Raw genomic sequence first — 14994 nt, 5'->3', positions numbered from 1 at the left:
GCCTCAGATGAAACAAATCTCTCATATCGAGCAAAACAGACTTCACAGGACACACGAAGACCCACGAGTGCTGTTAGTGACCCCTTAAATGCTACAGAATACAGAGTAACAGAAGAACTTCACAGCAGATAAGGCACCACTGAAGTCTCCATGAAAGCTGAGGTTCTTGCTCCACTCAGGTCTGTGCTGCCTGCTAGAACCATAACTGTCTTTCTGTAATACTTCTCCCTCTCCCATGAAAGAAGTCACATTCAAAGTGTAAAAGAATTAAAGAAGATCTGTAGAACTGGACAGAACCCTGCCCTTAATTGCCTGGGTTCTTACAGCTTCCTTCTGCTCTGAATTGGTTTCCCGAGTACCATAAATTAATGCTGCCTTTCAAGTGAACTCCAGGCCATAATTTTCAAAGAAGAAGAAAATAAAGTCCTCCTCTTTTTCTTTCCCTTTTGCCTAATGAGATACAGCTAGAGAAAAGACCAAATAACTATTTCTCCATGTGGCAGAAAGTCCTGCATACTGACTTTTTGGACACTGCTAACTATGAGTAAAAAATTGCTGCTGAATCAGCATATGGCAGCCCTTCCTCAATCTGCAAACACAGGCATGAGCATTCTGTGGAGCTGGAGAGCTCCAGGAGGTGTAGGGCTGTCCCAGGCATAACTGTTAACCTAACCAAGACAATAGAATTTCAGGCAGAATGTCTTGTGAAAATTAGGAGAGGATGCCCACAATTCCTCAGCAGGTTGAGATTAGTCTATAGAATTTGGAAGATACAGATGGACTAAAATGTGTTTTCAGTTGTCTGAAATGACTGAGTGAAGCAGACGTCAGTGTCGTGTTCAAGAGTGGGGGGCTGAGGCCAATCTATATGTACAATCTGGCTTTGGCAGGGATAGAATTAGTTTTCTTTGTAGTAGCTGCTATGGTGCTGTGTTTTGGATTCTGTATGAAAACAGCATTGATAACAGCGATGTTTTAGTTGTCACTGAGCAGTGCAGAGTAACCGTTCAAGGACTTTTCAGCTTCTTGTGCTGCTCTGGCAGCGAGTGAGCTGGAGGTGAATGAGAGGCTGGAAGGGGACAGAAGCAGAGCAGCTGACCCAACCTGACCACAGAAACATGTGACATCATGGAGAACAACAAAACCTGGGGGGAGTTGGCTGGGGCTTCGGTTGGCTGGTAGTGAGCAATTGCATCGTGCATCTCTTTATTAAACTGTCCTCATCTCAACCCATGAGTTCTCACACTTTCACCTCTTTCAGTTTTCTCCCTGATTACACTGTGGGGGAATGCATGAATGGCTGTGTGGTGCTTAGCTCCCCCCTGGGCTAAACCACTACAATTTCATATGTTCAATGGTCTGTAATCCTCTACAATCCTTTGAGGCTCTTCAGCGTATCCTCAAGCTTTGGGTAAGTATCTCCTCATATGAGTGAATAGTGGTAGCTGTAAAATCACATAAATATAACTGTCCATTTGAAGTCTTATCTCTAAAGAGCATAAGAATTCGGTCGTGGTATCTGTGGTCATAATATTACACCAAGTGCCAAATGTGACATGATTAATGTGGCCAGCTTTCACTGAGGTGTTGTAGTTCCCAGCAGCACCTGAAAGCCAAGCCCTGAGCAAGGGGGTTGTGAAGCACTGTGAATCTTACCTGTTTCTCCCAGAAAATTGCTGGGATCATAAAGCATAACTTTCCTGCAATGACAGTGAATACTGAATGCCATTACAAATAGCATAATTCAGTGGCTGTGGGTTTTCTCCTCTTCCTCATTCCCTGTTTCCCTCTCATCTTTCTGACATCTGCTCTGAAGCCAAACTTTTAAGGTAGTTATCGAATTCGGCCAGATCTGATGTCATTATGGGAAATCATAAATGTTTTTCTGATACTCAGTAAGAGTAAAATTGTTGTCTTTAAAACTAAAGTTGGTATTCTTGAAGCTGCAGCAACTCTGTCTGGTTGTAAAAGCTACCAACCACCGCCTTTCTGGAATTTCATGTGGTGCCGCAGAACTCATTTCCAGCAAGGGATTCTTAGTACTGGATAAATCTGGGAGGTCTAAAAACAGTACTTGAAAGCCCTCTGAACTCACTGCACACTTGAGGCTGGACTTGCTTGAGCCGAGGTACATTTGCTGTGCTGTTACTGAACCACACGTGTGTAGCAGTTTGCTGGAGCCAAATGGGCACTCATCAGAGGGAATCATTGAGCACTAGCAGGGAAATCACTGGCCTAAGATTTAAAGACAGTCAGCTTCAACCCCCTGCTGAGCCTTGACTGATACACTTCTCCTGCCTCTGGGGTTCTATTGCTGTTATAAAGAACAGGGATGACTCTGGCCCATCTTAGTGAAATAATACCGAAATAACCATCTTCTGGTATGGGATTGTTGGGGGGTTTTGATAGCTACAAATTAACTGGATGTTACATTCCTCCTTTCCCATTTCATTTGTGTTCTTTTTTTTAAAAACAGATATGATCTCATAAGGTGGGAGAAAACAACATCGGTGCCAAAGTCCTCTTGCCAGTCTCTTGGGAAGCCAGAGCTACTGGCATTAGCCCAGGAAGAGCAACAAAGAATAGTACAAGTTTGAATAGCAGATAGACTTGCAGAGCTAAGAGCAATGCAAAGTAAATCAAACACAAAATAGTCAGAATGACGAGCGGCAGAAGTATGATGGAAATGCAAGTGCTATGAGTAATTAGCCACCTCTGACCCAGGAAAACACTGCCTTCATTTGCAGCACAAAACTGATTGCAAATGGTGTTGGGGAGGAAAATAAAGCTATTCACTCTGCCTTCCTCTCATCAGAAAAATTCATTTCCTCTCTGCTATTGAGCAATGAAATGTACCTGATTGGATCTGGTGAGACAACTTCACGTGGAATATATGAGATGTGGTGAAGCTAAAGGTAATCCTTTAGCTGGAGGGGGGAGTGCATGTATATTTCCTATTTTAATAAAGAATTAAAATAAACTCCTTAAAAGAATAATTTTTTGTTGGACGTTTGCTTGCATGCACAGAAGCAGTTTGCATGTACTTTTCCCTTCATGTGTTGCTTGTTGCTGGCTACATTGGAATTAACTGGCAGAGCCAGTTAAGAAGCCAGAGAAGAAAGTAAAATGGAAAAGCTGTGGTGTGACAGCTAATCTAGTTTTGTACATGTCTTAAGTGAGAGCTCACACAGTGAGACCCTTCTTCTCTAATGATAAACAGTAATACCTAACTAGAGATTTCACTGTTTTCTACTGTATCTTGAAAGAGGGCTTGAAGCCAGTTTTTCCACAACACTTCACTGCCCTGCATGTGCTATAAATTAACAGCAGGAGGGAAGAAGATGTTACTGTCTGGGAAATGTACAAGAATCCAGGATTTTTCGAACAAGCTGCTGAGTTAGTCTTGGTTTTTCTCTCATCGATTGGAGAAAAAGACTTCAGCTGCAGTCTCCTGGCTTACATAAGGCAGCTCTTCTGCAGGCAGAACTACCAGAAGCAGAATCTGTTTCTGGTTCTGCTATGGACCGTGTGGATGTTCTGCGCGTCCTTCAGTCTTCTGAATGAAAAGATCATTTTGTGCCAATGAGGAGGCCATGACACTGTTTGCTAGACCTCTTCCTCTCTCGTTTATCTCTCCCTCCCCATTTTTAATCTTCATGTGAGTTAGCTGGTTGCAGTAAACCCCAGCTTTCCCTAACTTTTATTTCGGGTGAATGCTGAAAAGTTGTATGTATATATAACAAATGTGTAGATTTCAGTAAAAAGTCTGAAAAGCACTGCCACTAGCAGGTGACAAATAGGGGTGGTAGAGTTGTTTTGCTAGCAGGAGGGATGTGTAAAGCCATTAGGGTCCATTGCTAACTTTATCATCACACTCACTTGTGTTTCTAGCAATAATCTCTGCAGTCAGGGCAGACCAAAAGATTGCCCAGAGCACTCTTATAGCTTTTGTAACATTCAATACTCACTAATCATGCATCACTAAGGTTGGACTTTAGTCCCCTGAGTCCTGCAGGAGTACCACTGCTGTGCCTCTGTGGCAGATAGGGGAGCCTGAGGCAGTCACAAGTAGGGCTGTTTCCCAGTCACGTTTTCAATTGATTTGCCCTGAATACAGCCTAACTTTGATGCTATCAGTTACGTCTCAAAGATCTGACAACTCCCCGTTGGTCACATTTGCACTGGATTCAGAAACAGGGTGAAACCAAGTACCTTCCTGTGAGCTGATTGCTCCTGAAGGGAGCTGGGCATCCTACCTGACAGAAGGCTGCAGTGACACATTCACTCAGTTGGGGTGGGGGGTGCTGGTACTTACAACGCTGAGCTCACACCATGCAAAATTTTGATTGAGCAATCCATGCATAGCCTGATCCTTACCCATCAGTCCTTTGAACTGCGTGAACTACTTGAAATAAGTGGTGTCACAACAGCACTGATCAGCCTCAGATGAGCCTGGGTGCACACTGACTGCTGTGTGTGGGGTGTTATGGCCAAGGTGAAAGTGCTCCCTGGGGCTCAGTGGTTGGTCAGCATTACTCCTATCTGTCAGACTTCACCGCTGCTGTGAAACTGCTGGCCAGTGAAGGGATCTGGGATGTCTTGCAGTGATTTCCAGCACACAGAAAGATAACTGGTGGACTATCTGTTGGTGAAATATAAGCTCTTTAGGGAGGCAGAGAAGTAGCACTGTGTTGTTTATAGAAGTTTTACCCACTAGATCAGGTTGACCAAGGCCCAAGATTGACTTTGGGTGCCTCTAAGGATGGGGCACTCACAGCTCTGGCAGCAGTGCCAGGGCCTCATTGCCCTCTGAGTAAAGAATTCCTTCCTAACATCTAACCTAAATTGCCCCTCTATTAGTTTAAAACTGTTTCCCCTTATCCTACCCGTATCAAACCATGTAAAAATTTGCTCTCCCCCCGTTCATAAGCCTTCCTCAAGTACTGGAAGGCTGCAGTGAGGTTATCCCAGAGCCTTCTCTTCTCTAGGCTGAACACCCCCAACTCCCTCCCCCTTTATTCATAGGAGAGATGTCTTTCTATTACCCCAAATATGTGCCAGGTGTTTTCAATAGTGTGGCATATGGAATATTGAGCTCTCTGGAAAACGACCTTTGAAAGATCTCCAATTAGAATCCTTCTGTAATGGGTTTGTGGAATTGTCTATTTTTCCCTTTCACCTCTGCAAAACTGGAGACCTTTAGAAGATTTAGCAAGCTAGAGTTGGTGTTCATTTGCCGTGATAGCAGCAATGATTGGCTTCATGGAAGAGCTGAGCTAAGTAATATTTCCATTTGCACTGAACCTAGAGTCCTGGCACTACAGAATGCCCCGAGTTGGAAGTGACCCTAAGGATCATGGAGTCCAGCTCCCGATTATTACCACAGCAAGCATACTGGATCCTTATGACTTGCATCACACTGGAATATCCTGAACCCCCCAGGCTTTTCTCCCATCACAGTTGAAATTCTGCCATATAATGAATATGTGTTTGTGAGCTTTCGAAGTAAGGGTTGAATGAGACTTTGAAATTGAATGTCAGGATACTTCTGTAGCCAACTCTTCCCTTTGGATGTTTCTTGCTCACCAGCAGATGGTATTTGTTGGCCTGCACTGTCAGAATTAGGCCTTCACCAAGCTCTTGTGCTCATTACGTGCAGGCTGCTATCAGAGTGAGTAGGACAGGGAATAGAATAAAATATAAATGAAGCAGACGGCACGGCAGGAAGCAGGCTGAAAGCTCAAGATGTACCAGTGTGCTTTGGAGGGCTGCCTGCTGACTAATGATTAGCCAATCTAGGTATAGGAGGGAGGGCCCACTCCCTGCTTCTCAGAGCACTTACTGAAATCTTCGAATGCATCTGAAGAATGAAGTTAGATGTTTCTTTGTAGCATGCTTATCTGAGTCTGCCTCTGCTCTGCCGGAATTTCATCGCATTGCTGCAAGCTCACTTTGTCTCACACAGCGAGCCAGCAAACAAAACCAATGTGTGTTGTATGCCTCCATCGTACATCTTGTCTTGTGAATGGGGGAAAGATGTGGCACAGTGCAAGTTAAATGTACTCTCAACTCCGGTGTACTACAGAATTTGCTTAAAGTGTTCAACATTTAACATTGCTAGAAAAATGGGTGCCTGTGCTGAGACCACAAAATGAAGCTCTTTTCGTTGTGGGAGAGAGAAGCAACTGCCTTGAGAGAGCAAGTCCTTCAGGTACCTGACAGCATTCTGTCACTGGCAGCAGCTGGCACACTTGCTCAGCAGCACAAGAATTGCAGAGGTCATGGGAAGTGCTGGCAAGCTTTATTTATCTGGTCAGGCATGCGCCCAAAGCTAGCCTTGCATTTGCCTGCTCAGCAGTCCCAGTGTAGAAGCAGTACGGATCAGGGACAGCAGATGCCCTTCACTGACATCTAGTTTACCGGACAAAATAATATGCTGAGTATAAATCTGTTTTGCACAAATCTGTGCTCCACTGCAGTATAGCTTTGTTCCTCCTAAACTGTTTTCCATTGTTGGATTATGGCTTCATCTTTCTCAGGAATTAATCCTAGAGTTGAAATTTAGATTGAAATAGCCCTGTTGCCAGCACCAGTGCCTGTTGTTCCCTCTCTGCAAAGTGAGGCACCACTGAGTCAGACACCCCCTGCAGCAGCACTGCTAATGCTTCACCAGCAGAACGAGGAACCACTCCTATCATTGGTACTAAAAGCAAGCTCGTAGCACTTAGCTGCTATTTCGTAGTGTGGAGAAAACAAAGATCCTGCTCCTTTACTCTCACTGTCCCACTTCTTCCCCTGTAAAGAAGACCATCCTAGAAACTGTCCATTGCTGCTTTGAAGGTATTTGCATTTTCCTAACTGCCAGACCCGTGCATGCCTCAGAAACCTAACAAAAGTGTCTCCAAAACCAGGGATAGAAACACGTACTTCACTGGCAAATGCAATTCAGAATTGCATTTCATGGGCTTTTACCTTTTCTCCTTTCATCCAGAATCAAAATTCTGCTTTACTAGGATGAACTGCCTAACTTCTTGTCCAGGATCTGAGTAATTTTGGCAGCAGAGGGTACAGACCCTGACAGATGCATCAGCTGCAGTTTCATCTGCTTTGTTTCCTTTGTAAGTCAGGCAAAACAGGTTTTTCTAATGTTTCTAAAGACAAATTGTGTTGGAGTTAAATCCTTAATAGTAGAGCTGTACGTGGATTTTCAGAACTGATCATTTTTTTCGCTTTCATTTTATTTCACCATTATTCTGGTGAGTATTTTAGCCACAACAATCTGTCGAGGTTCTGCCTCCCCTGTAACAGCAATGGGCTGCAGACAGGATGTGTCAGACAAGCTCATTTCATGCTAATAGCAGCCATCCATCTTTTCTCTCTAGCAAAGCACACCCCCTGTACAGTTTTAAATTAAATCCACCAAAAAAGCCTTTCTCTCCTGAGTATCAAAGGCCTGTCCATCTCTATTTTTACTTCTTGATCCTCATTTTTCATTTACTCGTATGCTGGATGCAGCTTTCCTTCCATTTTGCCTTAGGGAGTTCTGATGATTTTGACCTATAAATGGCAAGGGCAATAGAAACTTCATCTTTCATTTCAAAATACATTCTATTACTTCGTTTTTTTCCATTCAGACAGCAAAGCATCTTATACAGTAGGCCTCATATGACAGTGAGGTAGAAAAGCTCCCCGCTTTTTTGTTTTTTCAGTTTCTGTTTTCCCCGTTATCACCTTTTTTTGATGAGTATGGTTAAGAACTGAAGCTTTGGTAATTTTTACTTGCCATGAAGGTTTTGGTGAAGGCAGAGGAAGGAGCTGACATATCCAAGTCAAAGTCTCATCTTGGAACATTCACCTTCTGTTTGTGCTTCCCACAGGCTAACCTGGTGGGCTGGGGTTGGGAAAGCACTGAGGTGGATCTTCTGCTGCACTGAAAAACAGAACGAGAGCTGACAAGTGCCTGAGATGTGGAGGAGCTGGATGTGTGGAGTGCTGCTTGTTAGCTCACCAGTGAGCCAAGAGGTGATCCCAGGGCAGGCTGGCCTGCCTGCTGGGGGCAGACAGAGTGCCAAAATGACGGTAGTACTGAGATGGGTATGTACCCCCTTCACAAGGAAAAATAAATGTCTTTGTGGTCTCCCAGTGACTTCTCACAGGTCTCTTTTCCTCAGACTGGGAAGATGTGTGTCTCCCTGCAGTCCTGGAGCAGCTCAGAGCTGTGCTGTGAAGAAATCTGCTGAATGAGTGAACACAGTGCTCCAGAAGGGGCAGCAACTTGGTGATCCGCTCCCTCCAGCACCAACCTTCTGGTCAGTGCTGCAGTGCATGGCTACTGAGAGTCCGGGGATGCTACACAACAAACTGATGTCTGCTCTCTCACCCTTGTCCATCTCTGGGGGAAAACCTTGAGAGGGTTTTTCCCTCTCCTTGCTCACAGAAGTTGGATTCTTCCCCATCAGTGAAATAAATGTTCACTGTTGGCACCTGAATGAAGACAATTCTGATGTCTGCTAAAGCTGTTTCTGTTTCACCTACACTGCATTGATCCGACAGGGCTGCTCAGTTTCTTCTTTGTCAGCTACTACCTTAATTATACCAATAAAGACTGTGCTGGAAGGCTGGTTACCAGGAAAAGGCTGGGCAGTAAAGACACAAATAGATGTGTTCAAACACAGGAAGCTTTACCCGTTCTTTGTCTTTCTCTTTATGTACAGGGTTTCTAATCTCATTCTGCTGATCAGAAGGTTCAGCTTTCTGAAACAGTACAGCAAAGTTCTCCTAGGCTACAGATTGACACAGTCAGTCTTTGATACCTTAAAAATTGTTATCAGATGTTTACCACGGTTGTGTCCACACCACAACATGTCACAGTTTCAGGGAATAGTTTCAGTAAGAGACTCCATTCTTGTGCTCAGCATTTAATGCCTCACCAGCTATGCTGTCACTTAGATTTTCTGAGGGACAAGTGAGGTAGTTTGCAAATAATTTTAGCTACTTTTAAAATACCAAGATATTTTACTTAATCACTTCAGTAAAAACTTTGACCTGCACTTAAGAGATATAAAATTCAAAATGGAAAAAAAAAACAAACCTTGACTTTGTGTTACACATTACAAAGGCAAAGTAAAACACTTTATTTGGGTTAGAGAGATGCTCTTTGGTTAAAAGCTAAGAGATTTTTTTCTATGCATCGGAAAAAAACTTATGTGCTCATTTACCCCACAGCAAATCTGTTTATGCACATCCTCACCCTGAAATTTTTCTCTCTCTCATCCCTCAAATTTGTATGCACATGCAATTCCACTATTGAAATAATAAAGAAATCCCTTATTCTCTCATTTCTGGATCCACAGGACCTAAAGAAGTTAATAGGCTTTTGTATCATGCAGATACACGGAGCTGATCTTGTTGGGAGGGTGCAATAGATTTTGCAGATGATGCGTCAAGCTTCTTTCTCTACCAGGCCCATATCCAGCTTTAAAAGAACTAGCAAATCTTAGCCCTAAAGGCTGTGGCAGCCAAAGCAACCTGACTTCTCTCTAAAGCTTTCCTTACCTTTATTTTGATATTGTATGGAGAGATGACTGAAGCTCAAACAGTTTCCCTTTCATTTACCATTGCACAATTTTAGGATACTATCACCTTTCTGAATATTGCTGCCTTACTGGAGCTCCAGTAGTGAAAATACAGAGCTTGCTGTTTACTAAGATCTTATCAGTGCTGTGTTTTCCACCTCAAAGTAATCTTCCTAATCATTCCACGTGGCTTTTTGCCATCGCTTTGGTGGATTTGCTTTTCTCCTGTAATTTCTACACTTATTCAGAGAAGGAAATGTTGCCAAAGAAGTCAGGCTAGCCCTCATATGACCCTTGAAACATTTATTCACAGGTTGCTGTGCTGGGAAGGTGCTATCATGCCAAATTAAAATAAAGTTATTCAAATTCTAATTCTGATGCTGAGTACTCAGCATAGATTCCAAAGAGTCTCCATGGCATTGTCTAGACTGAGTCCAAGAAGCAGTGTCTGTGCTAGATTGCTCTACCTCTGCTAATGCATTTTTAGCATCCTTTAATGGATATGTTAACATGCACGTTCCTTTGTCTATGCTAAACTCAGCAGTCTAGCTTCCATTCTGTGCGTTCCTAAGTCTAGACAAGATTATTTGCCCACAGTTCGGTGTGCCAGAGGTAACAGGTGAACCTTGAAGGACTCACTGCTAACCTGACTGTTCCTTCATTCACCCCAGAAAGGAGAATTCTAACCCAGAACTCAGTGCAGATATCTTGATGGAGGCAAAATCCCAGCAAATGTCCTGCATCAGCAAGAGAAGCAGGGGAGGGAAGAGGGAGTGCACATCTTTGGCTTTAACTGCTTACTGGGAGCTCTGATCAACCTGTCTTTTTCTCCAATACAAGTTGGCACAGAAATGTAAAAGTACCTTCCTGGTCCAAAAACTTAAGAATGGTCTCCAGAATTAGTCTAGACTATCCTAAAAGATGTATTTAAAGCCTATTAGCTAAAATGAATTAATTAGCACTTAAAAAAGGCAAAACAGGACGGATGATTTGCATTCTGTAGCTGCAGCCTGGGGAGGCTGGAGCACTTTCTGGTGGTGGGTCTTGCTTGGGCTTTGGCCCTGAGGGCAGCTGGTTGGTAGAACTCTGCGTCTGTGTTGGAATGCCCAGCAGTTCTGGGCTCAGAGTGACATCCAGCACCTGAAGTTCACCCAGATCTTGGAGAAATGAAAGCATTCAGAGCCAGAGCATACATGTAGCTTTTGTTCTGAGCATCAGTTAATGACAGCTTTGCTCACTCCCTACCATCACAGGTCATTAGATCAACTGGTATTTTGCAGCTTTAATGGCTTGTGAGTTTGCTTAATATGTGAAAATTGGTGGAACAGACTGTATTTAAAATTCAAATAATCCATTTTTATATTAAATCTGTGTGGGATTTGAGCAGTGTTCAAATTAGCGCATGGCACATTTGAATACTGGATAATTAGACCTAACAAATCAGTAGGAATTGGGCACTGGTGAGAACAAAACCTTTTAAAGAAACAGACAGCAGTTCATTTAGAGGAGGATGACAAGAAAGTCCTTACATTTTGTACTGTGTTTCCCATTCTCTGAGATTTTAAAATGCTGATTAAAAATGCAGTAATCTCTAGGATGAGCCTTAGCTGTAATATGCAGAACTGCAGTGTAAAGTCTGAGTGAGAAAACAACAGAATTATAGTCCTGACTGCTAAACCCCAAAGCTTAGGTCCATCATTGCTGAAGCACTTGTTTGCCAGACAGTGATAGCACAAGTGAAGGAATCACTTTAATGACACATAGACTGTACTATTAGTGTCTTTAAAGTGACCATGCATCCTTCCAAGGCAAAGTGAACGTGCCTCGATTCCATTCTATACTGGGTTGATTTAAACATCTGAAAGATGTGCTTCAAGGGGTTCCTGGTGATTTTCTCTGTGATTTTCTCCATTTAAATACTCTCTTAAGAGGAACTGGCCTGGGATCCAGGATAAAATCTCAGAGGGAGAAACCAATGGAAAAAGTTCCCTCATATTTGAGAGCTTCTGGCAGGAAGGTGTCTTGTTCCCCATAATGGGATATATCTGAGGCTGATTTACCTGATCTTGCTTACCAACACTCCTGTTCCTTTGCAATTGTGCTGCAGCAATTGGTGAAAAGGAAATTTTTTATTTGGGTTCCTTTCATGTTTCCAGGTAAATGTTTCAGTAGTTTTTCTCGTGTCCCCTGAATCTAGCATTTGAGCAAAAGGAGGATACCTGAATTGTACCAGGGGACTGGGAACTAGCCTTGCCCTTGCTTGATATGCAACTTAAGCCAAAAAACAAAGACCTAGGTTTGGCCATAGAGAAGGAGTTGCAGTGCTTATGTGCCAAATCACTTGAAGATCTGAAGGAAGACAGAATACACAAGCAGTAAGAGTAAGGATGCTTACTTACTGTAAGCATCTGTGCTGTGTTTCCTAGAGCGGTAACTCCCTGGAGGTTACACAACTGAAGGGGCTGCAGAGGGGCAACAGCTGGCAGCAGTTGTGCTCGCATTCTGCATGGTTTGCAGTATGCATCCAATTGACTCCAGCAATAACTTTCTTTGATAATTCCTTGCTCAGGAAGTTAGACTGCAGCAGCTTTTCATATGACAGTGAAATCACTTCGTTTTGCCCTACTGGCCTAACTAGCAAAGACTATAAGCACACAAGTCATTCCCTTCCAGCTGTTTCTCATCTGCCATGTGTAAATACTTTGCCATTGTAAGCAATACTGAGCAAGTGAGAATACCTGCATTATGGCTACAATTAACATTTGATATTTTTTGCCACTCCCTCCTCTTGTATTTATTTGCAGCTTAGTCCTTCTGGCCTCCTAATAGGATCACACCTTTAAATACATCATTCATCCCACTAACTGTGTTGACACACAATGACCATTTCAGACTCTTATTAAATGAGCATTACTGTACAGTGAACCATGTCTAAGAAGCAATTATCTGAGTCCTGACCAAGGCCTCCATCTTCCTTGAGAGAAGGAGGTTGTGTGATTGCCAGCAAAGCATTACAATGAGATAGTTTCCACTTATTGTCTGTTGACTGTTGCTCTTAGTTTTGGTACCTCTGGCTGATAGTTTCCTGCCATACTTCCATCCATTACTCTTGAGTTTATTACATTTTAACCAAAACAATTCCAATGGAGATACAGGGGAGATCTGCTGAAGAGGGTCTGGGACTTCACTGCACATAAAGTTGATGTATGGTTAACAGTCCTTGTGAGGATGTGATGATGAATGTATAGCAGCTATTGTCATCAGTACATGGAAATACAGGCTGTCCTGTAACTCCAACTAAGCTATGATTTTTCCAAGAGACTGTTACACTTTGGTGACAGATGTGGATGTTTGTCCTACACTCTCCAGTATAGCAGATTATGAAGCACAAGAACAGATGCAAGCGACAGGATCTAAGTGAAAGGCCAGAATTTGCACCAAAACATTTCTATCTGTGAGGTCACAGATGGATCTGTGAGGCTCAGCTACCCTGAATTTTGCCCCAGTACAGCGGAGAGCACTGGCAGCTTTGCCTCAGCCAGATACTGTTCTTGGTATTGGGGGAATTTATTTTTGTCCATACAGATTGACTGTTCTTCCTTTATGTCTGTCAGATTTTTAGTTATTTATGTGTTTGTTTTTGCCACATTGATTTCCCTAGGTAAGTTAGATGATGTAAAGATTATTTATTTCACACCAAGGTAGGATGTCTTCCAGCCTCGGGCTTGTCAGTCCAGCTGTACTGTGCACTGAGAGACATTTTCCTATAGGGCTGCACAGAGGCATAGCAGGATTTCACACTGAAGCACCCCAGGTTTTCTCAGAACTGAACTTTTTCAAATGCAAGGCAGAAAGAATGTACAGTAAGAAGGCTTAAAATTTCAGTTTGATTTCTGTTTTTGAGTATTTCCCAGGAGGCCAAACACAATATATTACTAATCTGAACTGTACTCATAAGGACAATAATTAAGGGGTCACAGTAAGTATTTTTCTAAATACAATCATATTATAAACCAGTTTTCTTTTAATGACTAATTTTATTAGCATTTTGCAGAGGCACTTCTACTCTGTTAAACTAAAGATGCTCATCTCAGACGTATGTTCATTTATTCTTAATATAAATGATCCTGTTTCAAGAGAATAACTGTCTAGATTTTGCTTGCTCCCTGGCACTGAACTCCAAATCTGAGCAGGGTGTGCAGTGAATTTTGGAACACAGCCTGGAAGAGAAATGTCTCTCCTGTGTTTAATTTGGTGTGCCTGGTGCTACAGGTGAAATATTACTTGATGTGCAAATCAGAATTTTCAGTTTTGCCTTGAGTAAATTCGTCTCAAAAGCGCTCGTCAATTACAAGCTGGGACTCCAAATGCCTTAATGAAAAAATAATACCTAAGGATTAGGCAAGGCAAAATATTTGGAGCATGAAAAATATGGTTTACCAATTCAAATTATGTAAGAGAAACAGGACAGGTAGCAATCAAGGTCATGAAGATGCAGTGGAGGAATTTCATATATTATGTATGTAAATAGTTTGTAATGGTTCTGTTTGCAATGGTTTGCATGCAATTCGAAATGTAATAAGAAAAGAGAAAATCTGCACACTTACAAAACCTGGGCTTAGAAACTGAGAGACATAGGGTGGGAGTGGAGAAGAAGCCTGTGAAGTAAATTAGGAGCACTACTACATCATCACCCACCTCGCAGCTCTCCAAAAACTCACTTCCATGTGAAGGGGAGCACTGGGCCAACTTCTGTGTGAGCTCTTTGAGCTGGAGCATGCAGCCACCTCAGCTGCTTGGAAAATTAACACACATATGTCCCTTTGTGCCTCCCCAAAAATTCATATCTGAGTTATTACTAAGCACTTAGTGCTACTTATCTTTTTTTTTAACCTAACAAAGAGATGAAAGATTGCTACCTTTTCTTTATCCTTGCCACCCTACCTCACACACTCCATATATAAGAACCAACTGGTGAGAAAATTCTGTAATAAAAATTTGGATTCAGAAGTTCCTTAAAGCATGGCAGATTAATACTTTTTGCCAATTTAACGCATTTCATTAAACTGTTGTCCACAGTTTAATGCTGAGCACAAATGGAGAAGGCCACTTTTTCCTTCCTTAAAATAGATCCAGTGGCAAAGACAGAGGATGGGTGATCTTAGACATCTGTTTTTCCTTCTTATCCTTTAGTTTGCTGCAGATGGGGGTCAGCAGTGCTGGCTCTTTCACTGGTGCAGATTTGGAAGTTTAGGAGGTACTTGTGAGTTCTGTGAGGTAGAAAAAAGAAACCAACACGTGCAGACTTCTCCTGTCTGTATGGACCATATGGACTCCCAGACTGCAGCAGCTCACAGCTCACTGTCATGCTCTACCTTGCAGAAGAGTTGCTGTAGAGGATAAATGCCCAGGATAAATG

General features: G+C 42.6%; 1 long non-coding RNA gene across 2 annotated transcripts in view; it reads right to left on the bottom strand.

The window, feature by feature from the left end:
• Positions 1-14994, bottom strand: part of LOC146543008 (uncharacterized) — a 53241-nt gene that overhangs the window by 11843 nt on the left and 26404 nt on the right. The window lies entirely within an intron of this gene.

Source organism: Meleagris gallopavo, chromosome 21 (assembly GCF_905368555.1).
Source record: "Meleagris gallopavo chromosome 21, MGAL_WU_HG_1.1, whole genome shotgun sequence".
Taxonomy (NCBI): domain Eukaryota; kingdom Metazoa; phylum Chordata; class Aves; order Galliformes; family Phasianidae; genus Meleagris; species Meleagris gallopavo.
The sequence above is the reverse complement of the archived record's forward strand: the minus strand, read 5'-3'. Positions and strand labels throughout refer to the sequence as shown.